Here is a 14,752-nt window from a genome sequence, read left to right on the forward strand (position 1 = left end):
TTTGGGTTTTATCGTTGAAGGAGGTATTTGATTTAACTACTGTGGCAGAAATTTTAAAGGGTTGGATAATTTTATGGCCACTAATAACATTTGTCGTTATATATGTTGCCATAATGATAAGGATAATCAACTCTCATACTACAGAGCATAAAGTTATCACCTGTGGAGATCAGGGGATTCTTTTTCTAGGTGTTAGGGGTCCATTATGAGTTTCTTCATTCATTTTCTCTGTTCAATCCAGTGAAGTACCTTCCAACCCATATAGGCCAATTATTGAAGCTTCAAAGAAACTTCATTGGACTGCCCAGGGGTGATGCTTGGTTAGGTGATTCTTATCCTGCTAGAGTGCAAACCCTTCTTTTGGGGATTAGGGAGGTTCCTTTCCCGTAAATCAAAAAATGAATAAAAGGATGTCACAAAATTAATTTAGCAAAGTGGCTAATATCCTTGTCTGTATGCATTTGTTTAATATATTAAATGTGCCTCATGGTCTGAACGGGGATAGGGAGCTATACGTAGGCAGTATTGATCAGTTTGTGTTGCTCCAGGAGAATCACCTTAATTGGGCAGAACCAGTGGCAGAAGAAATTTATCTTAAATCAATAACTTACTGGCAACAAGAGTTTGATGGTGGAAAGATAATATGAACTGACAAAAGCTTAAGGCATTATTTTGATAACAAGTTTTATGGTAGCGTTTCAGGAACTGTGGGGAAGTAAAAACGTGGCAGCAAAGGAAGAGTCAGTGAAAAATATTTCAGTACCTCTTGCTGAACCTTTCTTACTGTATAATACATAGCGTTTTATATCAAAATCTTGCTTTACTGCACCTGATTCATTGTATCCTGTGGTTAGGAGAATTTTGGCCTCATCATCCCTTGATGATTCAGCTAATGTGAAACCCATACAGTTCTGAACAAAAAGTGTTTCAGGCTCGTAGCAGATAATCCTTTCGTTTATAAGTTTGATAATTTGAGATGGAAGGAACTGGTTTCCAAAAGTAAAATGTTTGAGTTGCTTAGATCTAAAGTATGAGTTGAAAGGAATTTCCAAGAACAACAGGCTATTCTCTCACTTCCCTTTTTAATCTCCCTATTTAAGTTGTTATAAATTAATTTAAATTTATTTTTAAAAGATCAAATACGCATGAAGGTATTACCACAGCTCAAAATAGAGCTGATCTCTGCATCTCAAGGAACTTAAAGGTAGACTTTACTGGTCTGACAGATTCAATAAGCTCTATGTAAGTAATCATATGGTTTAATGTTTTAACCTAACTGAACTTCAGCTTCAGACTCTTGGCCATCTCAAGCTTTAAAAATGTATGAAAAAAAGATGACAGAGTCCAATATGCAAATTACTTATTTGAATTAGATTTCAGAATTCCCTTTTTCATTTTACCCCCTCTTTTTTTTTTTCAAAAAGAACTAACAAAAGTTAAAAAAGGTATGCAGCATTTGATATTCTTTGGCTCCAGCTCTGTCTACTGAAGAATGTGTTGGGAAAAAAGACTGACTTCCTCTGACCTGACTTTTGAAAATCAGTCATCACTGTAATGAGATCCTGTATACGAATATTTGTTAAGAAGGAAGATTTGCAGGTGTGATCCACACTCCTTTCACTTCCATAATAACTTACCTCTACCCCTCCTCCCTTGAGACATACTGAGTTTCTATTTCCCTGTTACTCTACTTTCTTCCTCCAATCTTAATGATGCCAGCACTACCAAACTTAAAAAAATTGGCTAGCTACAGCTATTCAGGTTCACCTTCAAAAAGAAGGCAAACTGTTCTTTCTTCTGCTCCACTGAATTTGCCATAGTTGCAGTAATACAAATTTTCTGCACAGTTTTTGCTCCTGATATCACAGAATCACAGAATGGTTTAGGTTGGAAGGGACCTCTGGAGATCATCTGGTCCAACCTCCCTGCTCAAGCAGGGTCACCTAGAGCATAGTGCCCAGGATCACATCCAGACGGGTTTTGAATATCTCCAGCGAAGGAGACTCCACCACCTCTGTGGGCAACCTGTTCCAATGCTCTGTCACCCTCACAGTGAAGAAGTTTTTCCCCAGGTTTAGGTGGGACTTCCCGTGGTTCAGTTTCTGCCCGTTGCCTCTTGTCCTGTTGCTGGGCACCACGGAGAAGAGGCTGGCCTCATCCTCTTGACACTCCCCCTTCAGATACTTCTACACGTTGATCAGATCCCCTCTCAATCTCCTCTTCTCCAGGCTGAACAGGCCCAGCTCTTGCAGTCTTTCTTCATAGGAGAGGTGCTCCAGCCCTCTAATCATCTTGGTAGCCCTCCGCTGGACTCTCTCCAGTGGTGCCATGTCTCTCTTGTCCTGGGGAGCCCAGAATTGGACACAGGACTCCAGGGGAGGCCTCCCCAGGGCTGAGGAGAGGGCGAGGATCACCTCCCTTCACCTGCTGGCAACACTCTGCCTCATGCACCCCAGGATCCCATTGGCCTTCTTGGCCACAAGGGCACACTGCTGCCTCATGCTTAACTGGCTGTCCACCAGCACTCCCAGGTCCTTCTCGGCAGAGCTACTTTCCAGCAGGTCAACCCCCAGCCTGTCCTGCTGCATGGGATTATTCCTCTCTAGGTGCAGGACCTTGCACTTGCCTTTGTGGAACTTCAGGAGGTTCCTCTCCGCCCAGCTCTCCAGCCTGACCAGGTCCCTCTGAAGGGCAGCACAGCCTTCTGGTGTGTCAGCCACTCCCTCCAGTTTAGTATCATCAGCAAACTTGCAGAGGGTGCACTCTGTGCCTTCCTCCAGGTCACTGATGAATACATTGAACAAGACTGGACCCAAGACTGGACCCCAAGACTGGACATATTCCTGTTATGTGTGGTGTGTGTGTAGAAGAGTTGAATTCAGCTACAGGTTCTTGCATTTGCATCCATCCTTCTCTCACAGCCAAATGCAGTAGCCTGGAGGCCAAGACTCAGCAGGTCACATTTGGTCTGTGAGTGTTTCTCCTTGTGATGAAATGGCTGTTTGAATACTGAAACGACTTCCAGGCTAGACAGATATGCTGCATTTTGCAGAGAGGATGTGATTGCTTTAACTACATACAGCATATCCAGCTTGGCCTTCAGCTCTTGTATGGTTTCCTGCAGGTCCTGTGTCAATCCAGCCAGTGCCATGTGGGTGTCTTGGACACCCTATGGATTCCCAAACCGCATCAGGGTCCTGGCACAGAGCATCTCAGAGAGAGCAAGGAGGCGTGGCAGCCCAGGCTTCAGCAAGGGTCCGGCTCAATGCCACGTACACCTTCTTATCAGTTTATATGGTCACTGGTCCTAGGAGAGCCACTACACCCACAAAGCAGACAACATCATAGTGGGAAAACATATCTACCTCTCTCAAACGCACCCTGCAAGAGGCACCACCTGCTGGCTCTTAGACCTGAGGAGGAGAAGGATACAAGAGCTCTGTATAAAGATTAACTTCTGGGAAATAATATTAGTAGGAAAAAGAGAGCACAAAGCCAAGGTTAACTGAAACATATAATTAAACTTCACATTTGCTTTAATAAAATACAATATTGACTTTGCTCTTTAAAGTAGATTAGGTTGTTGACATTACAGCAATACAATAAACAAACTGTTAAGCCTTTTACTAGCAGAACAGAAAATTAAAGCTGGTTATGACAAGCCAAATAAAATGAGTTTATTCAAGACTGTATAAATCATCAGTAAGAATTCCTAATCACTCGCCTCCAAAAAGCTAGATTATTTGATCTGCAACAAAACTGGGGCTGTGTCAGCAAGTTGGATGCAAATCAAACAACATTCAGACATCTCAAAAATTCTGAAAGTATGTGCCTGGAATACAAACAAAGGCCAGAAATTCAGTGAGGCCGTCTTAGGGCTGTGGAAAAATAAATTAAAGCTGTTTTTTACACTGAGTTGTGGTTATTGAAACAGGAGTCTCTCATCTGCTTGGTATATTTCAGCTAAAATATCATCCCTAGCTTTCTAGTCTAATTTTCTAAGTATATTTTTACAAAGACTTTTCTTTGTTTGATGCCTGTATTTCATATACAGTACAAAGCTAAACTGTTCATTTTGAGGCTTTAGCACATTGTATTACCTTTTAATACAAAACCACATGGTTGCTGAAAAAGGTCTAGTATAATTTAGGGCTTGCCACAATAGCGTTCTGTGACGCATGTATTTTATATGCAGAGTCTGTTTGTAATGCTTGTAATCAATAAAGATGTTCACTCAGGCATGGAGTGAATTTGTGAACTACTAATATTTTACTGTCTGGTTCCCTAAATCATAGTCCACTCCTGCCTCAGTAAAATGCATTTTCTAGATTTATTCACACCATATAAATAAGGATTAAGAGCAAAATAAAAATAACACTAAAATACGTAATAGGAAGTTTCCAAGATAATCTCCAAAAATATACTGCAGCGATTCAGATGCAGCAGGAAACAATTTCCTTACATTTACTGGAATCCACATTTGACCAGACTTATCCATAATATGTGATGAAGGTTGAAGAGTTCGTTCATTTGCAAAAGAGGCTTTCCTGTTTTTCACTATGCAACAATTTATTTTGAAAGTCCCAAGTTTAAGCAGTTACTTAAAGCTTTCCCTATTTAGGTCTTCATTTCAGCATTTGCTAATGATTTACTGATTTCTGTATATATATATGTATCTAATCTATCTATCTATCTGTCTATCTATTTATATATGCACTAGAAAGACAGAAAATCTTGAAGAAAACATGCTGTCCTAGTCTTCCTCTTAGTAACAGTCCAGCTATTCTGAATTTGACGGGGATTTGGAAGAGATATAAGCTTCAGAGACTTCTGTTGGTTAGTGACTCCTTTCCATGTTACTATTTAAGGCAGAGCTGGGAATAAAGTGAGTGCATGGCCAAATGATCTTGACTATAGCATGCAAAGGGGTGACCAAATGTTAAATGAAATAGAAAAATAAGGCATGGAGGTAATGTGGAAAATTAAATATGGCTAAGGGAGGATTGTGTCAGATTAGCTTGCTAAATTATTTTGTTTTTCTAGATAAAAAGGTTGAGGTGCTTCTTAAGCTTTTGAACATAGGTAACTCCTTTCATTCAGTACAAGAGGGAAAATTATTTTAACTGGAGAAGATAGGTTAGAGGACAGTGAAAGTGCAAATGGCAATTAGTTGTGCAAATGACAATTAGTTATCCATGAAAGGGGAACTGTTGATTTGGAGGAAGGTTACTAGTTCATTCAACTCTAGTTCAATGTTTAGACTTGACTCCTTCTATAAATGATCATTACTGATCATAATACAAAAACTGAGAGTGCAATAATAGCTCAGAATGGGAAGATGCACTTTTTTCAGATAAGAATCATGTCTCACAGGAAAAATTATAATAATAATATGAACTGGACCAATCAGAACTTTTTTTGTGATCTGAAGGGTCATCACACAGCAGGGTCTGTGAACTACAGGTGTAATGTTACCACAGAGAAAGACAGCGGGCATCCAAGGGTGTATCACCTAAAGAACTTTCTGTAGAGAAAGGGTGTGTTCATAGCATTGTAAAGAACACCGCTGCTGAGAACTCATCTAGCATCCAAGAAAATGCAACTACTTTGAACCATGCTGGATCAAGGCTAACAAATTCATTGGGAGTAGGGAGATCTCCATCTCATAACAGTTTAAAGGACTTCATTTTGTTCATCTTGGCAGAGAAAAAGATGACCAGGGACATAAGTATCAGTGAAGAGAAATAACTGTCAGCTCAGGAACAACCAGGAATAAGCAGGCCATGAATACACACACTTATGCCTGAAATCAGAGGGGTGGTAGGCATCATGTTCTGGAAAGGCCTTTCAGCAGAGCAATAGGGACTAATGCAAACAGGGCTCCTCACCAGCAATTACATTCTGTTTAGCGCATCAGGCAGGTGGAGTTGATGATTCAGTAGAGCTCTTTGTATATTACTACTTCAAGTAAAAGCTAAGGAAAAACTCAGCAGGCTATAATGAGTCGCATCAAGCGACTCCAGTAGTAGCTAGAAAATTGGAAGAGGTGGAAATATTCTGTCCCCCAGCAAAACAACAACAGAGACATGTAGGCTTTCTTAGTTTACTCCTGGGGATAAGTCCAGGAGGAGCCGACCACACATAGTGCAAGGTGGAATCCCAACTTGCTTATTATAATTGTATTTTTCGTCCTCCATTCTGAGTACAATCTCAAGGCTAAGAAAGACTTCTCTACAGTCCAGTCACTGTTTTTGTGGCCATTAGCATCCATAAGATCTCCCTCTGTAGAGATACTCTTTCGGACTAACTCACTCTGCAGCCTTATCTCTTAGTATCTGGCTTGAAGGGGCTTAGATTAGAGTTTGGGTGCTCATGAAAACACTGCAAAATCAGCAGAAGTTCTCCTATCGAAATTGAAAATAGGGTGGAAAAAGTTAGCTCACTGACTTTACTGAAGTTAATTACCCAAATAAATAAATTTAGACAAGCCCCATGATTTAGTTCTGTGATTAAATGACAGCCCTAAGCCTTGGAAAATATGGTTAACAGTTTAGCAAATCCAATATACAGAGGGTTAGAAACTGCCTTTAAAGAGAAAAGCGCAGCGTGTCCCACTATGAGTGAAATATGTTTCTATCATTCGTTGCTGTTGTTTTCTTAAAATGTTGCTGGGTCTACGATGGACACTGGCATCAAAATACATGTCAAAATATGTAGGGGTTTCAACTATGTGTTACGTATTGTTTGGGGTTGATTTCTTTTCACATCCAGCTGTGTTTGTGTTTGGGAGAAATGTTTGAAGTGAAGGGTCGTCTCTGCAGGCAATTGTGCTGGGAAAAATTAACTGGCATAGTAAACAGAGAGAGTTTGAGTGAAATACCGTTCACAGCTGAAAAGGAAGACTCTAGACTGGTTAAAACAATGCGGCAGAATGTCATAATCTGAAAATATTTAGTAACAGAACATATGACAAGAGATTGTTTTCCTTAGGAGATTAATGAGTAATATGTTTATGCTTTAAAATTAAGCTATTCTCCCACACTCCCTTTTTAGCAAACCCCACCGAGAGGCTGACCGGGGAGAATGAATCTAAAAATATGAACTGTTTTTCACCTCAAGCCTCTAGTTCTCTGAGAACATTCATCAATTTGGCTTTCTCACTGCTTATAGAGTTTATTGAATGCTAGGAATTTAGAGGTAAAGTGTGACTCGGACCACACGTCCTTAGAAAAGACTAGAAAGGTGACATCTCCCATTTGGTCTAGACTCCGGATACAAAGAAGAAAAACTTTTGTTTCCAAACATCAACAGAATTCAATTCCAGCTGCTAAGTTATACATTAAAAGCGTAGGTCCATATCAGCTTCCTGGTTTTTGCAGAAATCGATGTCCAGTTGGTAAGGACTTAGCAAATTGAAATCCGTCCAAAAGAACAGCCAGTGGAAATTTCCACCGTACCCTGCCTCTGACACATGACAACTGGGCCTTTTGGCTGCTTTTCCCCACTTTCGCTCTTTTCTACGTTGCAAGGAAGAGTGTAGCTGCCAGAGCACTGGCTCCATGTCCTTCTTGTGCCCATCAGGACCAGTGTGATGTCTGGAGGTTCATTTGCTGCGGCCACAGGTCAGCAGCAGACAACTACTCCAGAGGCAAGAGAAGAGAGTCATCTTCTGTGATCAGCTGCCTCCTGGAACCTGTCTTCATGCCATGCAACCACGTGTTCTGCTAGTGCCTAAAGGCATACTCGAGCCCCTGAACAGATGGCTGAACTTGCAAGCTACTATGTGTTGTGTATTTGCAGGTGTATATGTGATGAAGGAGCTCACGGTGGTTTTGATTTCTGTGTATTGCAGTGCATGTGAAAGTGCGTTTTTTATTTTGTGCTTATGAAAGGAGGCCACGCTTTAGCTTTTCTTTTTCGGGGAGTAAGATAATAACAAGGGAGAAATTATTTGTCTTCATATACTTGGCATGGAAATGACTATGGCTGGTCACACCCAAACACTGTTTACTTCAGATGCCCATCTCCTGCAGAGACCATAACTGCTCTTTTTTAAAAAATGCAAAAAAAAAAAAAAAGCATTACTGAAAGAAGATATGGGAGAATCCAGTACATATAATAGTCTTTTCTTAAACACTAATAAAGACTGACTGAGGAATAGATTTCTGTATTTCTTCTGGTTCTCTTTTTTAGGGGGGAGGGGGTATTATTCTCTGTAATTGAAATTACTCATAAACACATAATTTTCCTATCCCTTTTTGCTTTTTGTGCAAACTGTGATCCACATTTCAGTGTGAATGGGATACATTTGAAGGAGTCAACCAAACATATTTTTATATTACAATGAGTAACTGGCCCATTTTAAGAATCTGCTGCAGAGTATGACAAATTATACAAGAAAAGTGCTTTTTTTCCATTGATTAAAATGAAATTTGATGTTATGTTCAGATGTAGACCCTTACATGGTAGATATCTACATTTGCTCAGATGAATCCCATTTCTTTTGACAATGAACTATACAATTTCTTTGTCTACTGTGTCAAAATGTTACATTAAAAAATGTGTGAATGGTGGCTCTGATCTGTCTGCCCAGCTACCTAAAGTCAGTCTTTGAAACTTAGCAATTCTACTTGAGAATTAGATCAATGGCCATCTCTTCTAGCCCGCGGTAGTAGCCAAGTCCAGGTACTTCTGGGAAATGAGCGAAAAGACCAAGAAGTAGACAGCTATAAAAGATGAATAAAAAAAGTTCAGATCACAGTTTGACTGAATTTCACCTTGAAAATTGAGGGTTCATCTTTCTTCCAAGCTCAGAGGACTGAATTTTAATTCATTTTTAAAAAAATCTAATAGTGTATGTGAACGCTCTTCCAAGCGCTATAAAAGGCCTGTTCTTCTACCTCAAGTAAACGCACAGCTTCTGTAATCGTCTATGACTACCCATTCTGAGGGATAATAGTATTTCATATGGAAAAGCATGTCTCTAACCAATGTCTGCTGCATTGGCCACACGGTAGCATATATCAGTTTATGGAAACTCTGCAAATAACAAATATCCTTGTATTCATTTTTTGGCAGATAAGGCTTAATCCAGAAAGATGTTAATCAACTTGATTCCAGCCCAGGAAAGCATTTATACACAACCTTAAATCAGGGATTTCCAGCCATTGCCATTGATAGTCTCTTTAGCAATATCTGTGATAAATGCTGTGTAGCATTTATGGTCTCACATTTCTTTGCTACCCTCTTTGCTACCCTAAGGCCCCTTTTGCTGCCTTAAGGCCCCCTAGAAGTTATCCACAGATCTCCAAAGATGTTCAGTGCCACGGGCTAAAAATCACTGTTTTAAACGAGGCAAATGTGTTCACTTAGACACATTTATGTGTTTTAGTTGGACAGGTTTCTACTGCAAGCCATTTAGAGCATTTAGTCAATATGTGTACGGTATCTGATACAATAATGAGGTCTGGCTGTATTTAATGTGTATAGGAATTGCCACAATTATGTATAATATTTCATGCATGCCATTTTATTTTATTTACAAATAGAAAAGCACAAGCTTTGGTTCAAATTTTTAACCTTTATCTTCATATTATTGTTTGAAAAACAGTCTAAAGCCCTAATATAACACTGCTAGTATATTTCTATTAGAGAAGAGTGAGAACTGAGATTCACATGTATTTTATCTTTTTCTTTTTTTTTTTTTTTTTTTAATCTGAGGTGGCTGATGACTACTGTCCAGGTAATTTTTCTATTCATTAACAATGTATTGATTGAATTTCATTTACTGCTTACTAAGGAAAAATCTAGAGAGCTTAATTTTAATTTATTCATTTTAATCAATCTTGCCTCCTAAATGCTTAGTTCACAACTCTGTAGTGCATAAAAGAGATCTGGATTCCTGTCCTCTGTGGTTCTAGACTTGTGCACAGTACAGGGAAACTCCAAGGTTTGCTGGATACATTAAAACAGCATCATTTTTTATTCTCCCTGCTCTCCCCTTTATTCTCCCTGCTCTCCCCTAGCCAGAGGAGCGAAAGAGAATACGACAGAAAGACGTCTGAAACTTTATTCAGTTTATTCAAAATACAAACACAAAGTTTGGGATTTTGAAAAATACTCAGTGTTGACCTAAATATTCTTGGCTCCCACAGAAACACGTGGCAACTTGACTGTTCACTTCAATAACAAATGATTTTAAAAATCCCACCTCTGGCTTTCTTTGTAATAAGATAGAGTTTCAGCTATTTGACACTATATATAGCCTCCAAAGTTCCTGGATTATTCAGAACCATTTTTTTGCTATTCAAAAGCCAAAAACAAGGCTAGGTCCCAAAGAAAGAGAATTTTGCTTTCTAAATTTAGAGGTGATCATGCTGGTATTGTTAACTACTTCATGAATATGAAAGTAGAGCTCAGGTTTTTGGCTTCATTTTTTTCCAAAAGTCTCTGTATTGTTGGAATCATATGTCTCTTTACAAGCAATCTGATTAAACTGTTTCCCTCCATGTCTACCCCTGTGTTTCTGCCAAAGTGTTATGCACACAGCTTTCCGTGCTTTAAAGCATCTGGTTAAAATGACTTTATCTTCACTTTTCTATACACTTAGCTAAATTTTCTGGAGAAAGGAATGATGTTTCATGTACTGATTTTCCCCAAAGTGGGGCATACATAATGCAACCAAGTAAACCACTTTCCATATAGAACATCAGTGCTGGCCTGTTTATGGATAGCAGTTGAAAGGGTGGAAAGAAATTGGCTGCGATTCCATTCTTGACAATATTTGCATCCATAAATGCTTAGATCCAGCTGCTAATCTTTGTCTATACATGCAGTATCTGAGCGATAAAAAATAAATGCAATTTGCTGACCTTGATATAGTTGACATCAGCTATACACATGTGTCTTAATGGTTCAGTGCCTCCCAGATTTATATTAATTTCAAGTAAAGAGGGAATCCAGTCTTTAAATTTCTTCACATTTTTGCATGTTTGAAATATAGAACTATCACTAGGAATAAAGAGAAAGTTGAATTTCCCTCCACTCTGGATTCTTCGCCTGGTATTCTCTCCTGAGAAAGGAGCCTGACTCACTTACATAGTTGCAAGGGATTTGAAATTTCTTATAGACAGACCTGAATGGGACCTAAGAACAAAGACTAGCTTGAATATAAGGAGAATGATTTCACTGCACTCCCTTCTCAGCCAATAAAGTGCTGTTCCAAGTGTAATTCTCTTTAGAAGTTTAAATTTACATATTTTGAATTATCTTCCTAGAGGGTCTCAATCTTTCGACTACGAGGAGACCAAACATCCTGAGGATAACGTTAGTATTTTAAAGGTGTATTTAGCTCCGTTCTGTGCAGGAAAGCGTCTGTGACCATCTGGATTCACAGTCCTGAGCCTGCTGGAGTGAAGCGCCTTCGTCAGCCAACACGCCTGGCATGCGAGACCTGCCCAGTTAAGTGCAGTGGTGGCAGCGCTCATGTGGCTTGTGCAAAATTATCTGAGGAAATTAAACCAACACTTGACAAATAAGTGGCAATACCAGCATGCAGAAGCACAGCTTTCTGAGTCCTTGTAAGCAGGAGAGAGAGCTGAGCACCCCACAAAAGTGCTTTAAACCACAAACCTGTTGGGTAAGAGCCTGCAATACGTGCAAGGCCCAGCTGAGGACGTGTACCAGCACCCTGAGAGGCAAACTAGGCAGGCAGGCACCTCGCTTGGTGTTATTAAGGCTTCAGCACTTTCAAGGCTAGTTTTAAATCAATTTAGGTGCTATCAGAGTGACACAGTATCAAATTCTTTAGGGACCTTTGCCTTTCAAAGCAGAGTCTCTGCGCATCTTCACTAAGGGGGAAGTTTTAACAGCTTGTATCAGCAGACAAATCATGACTAATCTGAGATGAAGTTCCAGGGAAAACAGAGCAGAGCATAGTTTTCACATGTACTAACAAGTCAAGTAAATTCTATAGGGAGGGCATTCACAGAATCACACAGACTCCCAGAATGGCGAAGGTTGGAAGAGACCTCTGGAGTTCATCTAGTCCAACCTCCCTGCTCCAGCAGGGTCGTCTTGGGCACACTGCCCAGGATCACGTCCAGGCGGGTTTTGAATATCTCCAGGGAAGGAGACTCCACAGCCTCTCTGGGCAACCTGGTCCAGTGCTCTGTCACCCTCCCAGGAAAGAAGTTTTTCCTCAAAAAAAGGTTACCTCAGCTAGTAGCCTGCTTTAATTTTTTACGAATTTCTTATCCTCGCTCGGGCCTTATTTTATATGACTCAGCAAAAGGTAGCTAACAGGCAACTTGATCCACCACAGTCCCACACTGAAGACAAGACCTTAAAAGAAGAAGGATGTAAGAAGTGAAATATTTTAGGCCCACGTTTTTAAACATAGGTGCTCTATAGTAGACCTTGTAAAATGTCCAGTTCACTTCCACCACGCATCTGCCTGTATGTTTGTGTGCCCAAAAACTTTTTGAAATGTGGCACTTCTGGAACATTTACCTCAAGAGGGATCTGAAATATAGGAATCAATTCTATTTCTAATTTAAAACCGATTCTGGTCAATGTTTGGTTTCAGCTTATGGCCCTATTTGACACTTCCTATATCTTTTGCGATATTTCCTACCTTACAACCTTTATTGCAAATAGATTAACTTAAGCATCTCAGTTACAACAATTTTGCTTCAATTAAGGGTCATTTGAGGGAAAATGTTCACCACACCAAAAAGGATTTTTACTGCTTCTGAATGTGACATACTCCCCTCACTTTTATCTGCTGATCTCTGGGAAGATCCTACAGCAATGGTGCTTCAAGACAAAACTGGTTTCTGGTTTTGTTCACATCAACCCAAAGTTCTTTGCACTTACAATAGGAAAAAAAGCATGGGCTGCAGAAGAGCATTTTTTTTCTTTCACGTTAGGAACAGCAGGCTGCTGACTTACACAGCTTTGGCAATCCTGTTTCACGCTTTAGGACTGCCTAAGGTATGAACTCACCCCAGCATGAATTCACCCCAGTGAAATAACCAGGAAGACAAAATTGGTCTGTGAAGTCCTGGATGAAACTTTTGGTCGCTTTGGAAGCATCCACAGCTGCAGCATGCCATAAAATTCTGCTGAGGAAGCTCACTGACATGCCTTGGGTTGCTAAAGCCCTACAGCAGGCAACAAAAGTGTTTCTGGTCCTTTCTCATAGCTATCATTTAAGCCTTTCCAAAAAACATCAGTGTGACAGCACTGCGTTAAGCGTCCGTCCTAGATTTCTTGCAAAATTTTCTCATATTTTCAGTCTATTCATTCTGTTTCATAACCAGTTCCCGCCATCCTCTAGAACTCTTTTCACTGGACTTTTCTTAAGGACCCAATAGAAATTATTACAGCCAGGCAATAAATGTACCCATTTTGTGAAAATTTGCTCAATACCCTGCAAGGTATAGCATTAGAGTGATCAATGAACTGTGCATTCAGACTCAATAACTGGCTCAAGTAAGAAATTAAAATTGTGGCCACCTCTACAATGATTTGTTTATCTCATTAGCTTCATACAAAAAAAAAACCTTAGGGGAGGAGTTGGATTTTCAGATACACTGGCTCAATTTCTCTCCCTTGCTGATGCAAAAGGGAGGAGGGAATCATTACCTCTCTCGGAGAGGATGAGCCATACTAAGCACTTTTGAAAGCCTCAGCTCTTGCCCAGTGCTTAGTTTCCAGCTTCTTTCATTGTCGGCACTAAGCAGAAGTCACTGTTTATCTGATCACCTCAAACAGAGTCTGATATGTTGACATCTCAGCATGCAGTTCTTGTTATCTCATATTATGACAGAATAAGTACACTACAACTTTAACAAAAATCTTTAAAAGGGGGATGATATGATTAAAAAGTCTATAAATAGAATAGTATTGTGAAGGTGATTAGGGAATGATTATTTTTTGTTTCCTAGAACATAGGAAGAGGGTCAAAGAAGCAGTGAGACAACAGGCTTAAACCAAAAGCTTTCTTTTTCCTTATAGAGCACAGTAAAAACGTCAAACTCACTGCCAGAGCATGTTGTGAAAAACGAAGTAAAAGAGGAAGAAAATGAACAGACAATTTCTCTCCTAAGATATATACTGCCAAGTTTCAAAATGATGAACCAGATATAACTTCCTGCTCATAATGTCCTTAGTTTAATGGTTATTAGGACTGGTAAATTTTACTGGCGCAGATGATCCTCTACATACCTTGTTTTTCTATTTTTTTCTTTTAATATCTTTTAATATCCAGAAAAAAATAGTGGAAAGGATCTAAGAGAAGTATTATCATAGAAAACATATTGAGCTAGATGAAACCTTGTTCTGACCCAGTGTGACTGCTTTAAATGCTCACGACACATGAAATTTTTTACTTCCTCTGCTTACAAAAGTCTTCGATTTGCAAGGAAGTCATGCCACGACTGACCACATGCAGATGGAGAAAAACAGGAAAATTACTTTAAAGTAGCTTTGAATACACTTGCGAGGTGGAAATACAAGTCCTTTCTCGTAAGCAAACATAAACTTTAGTGACTTGTAGATCGATGTCTGCATTATTTAAAATGTGCATTTGCTTATAACAAGTATCTGCCTTGAAATCTGCCTCATAAACTCTTCTCTTCTAAATCTCCTATATACTCTCTTCTTTGAAGTTCTCTAGGCCACGAAAAATCTCAGCAAATTTCTTTTGATTTTCTCCCATACTGTCAGGAATTAATGAAAATACAAGCAG

The sequence above is a fragment of the Struthio camelus genome, chromosome 1 (genome assembly GCF_040807025.1).
Source record: "Struthio camelus isolate bStrCam1 chromosome 1, bStrCam1.hap1, whole genome shotgun sequence".
NCBI classification, from domain to species: domain Eukaryota; kingdom Metazoa; phylum Chordata; class Aves; order Struthioniformes; family Struthionidae; genus Struthio; species Struthio camelus.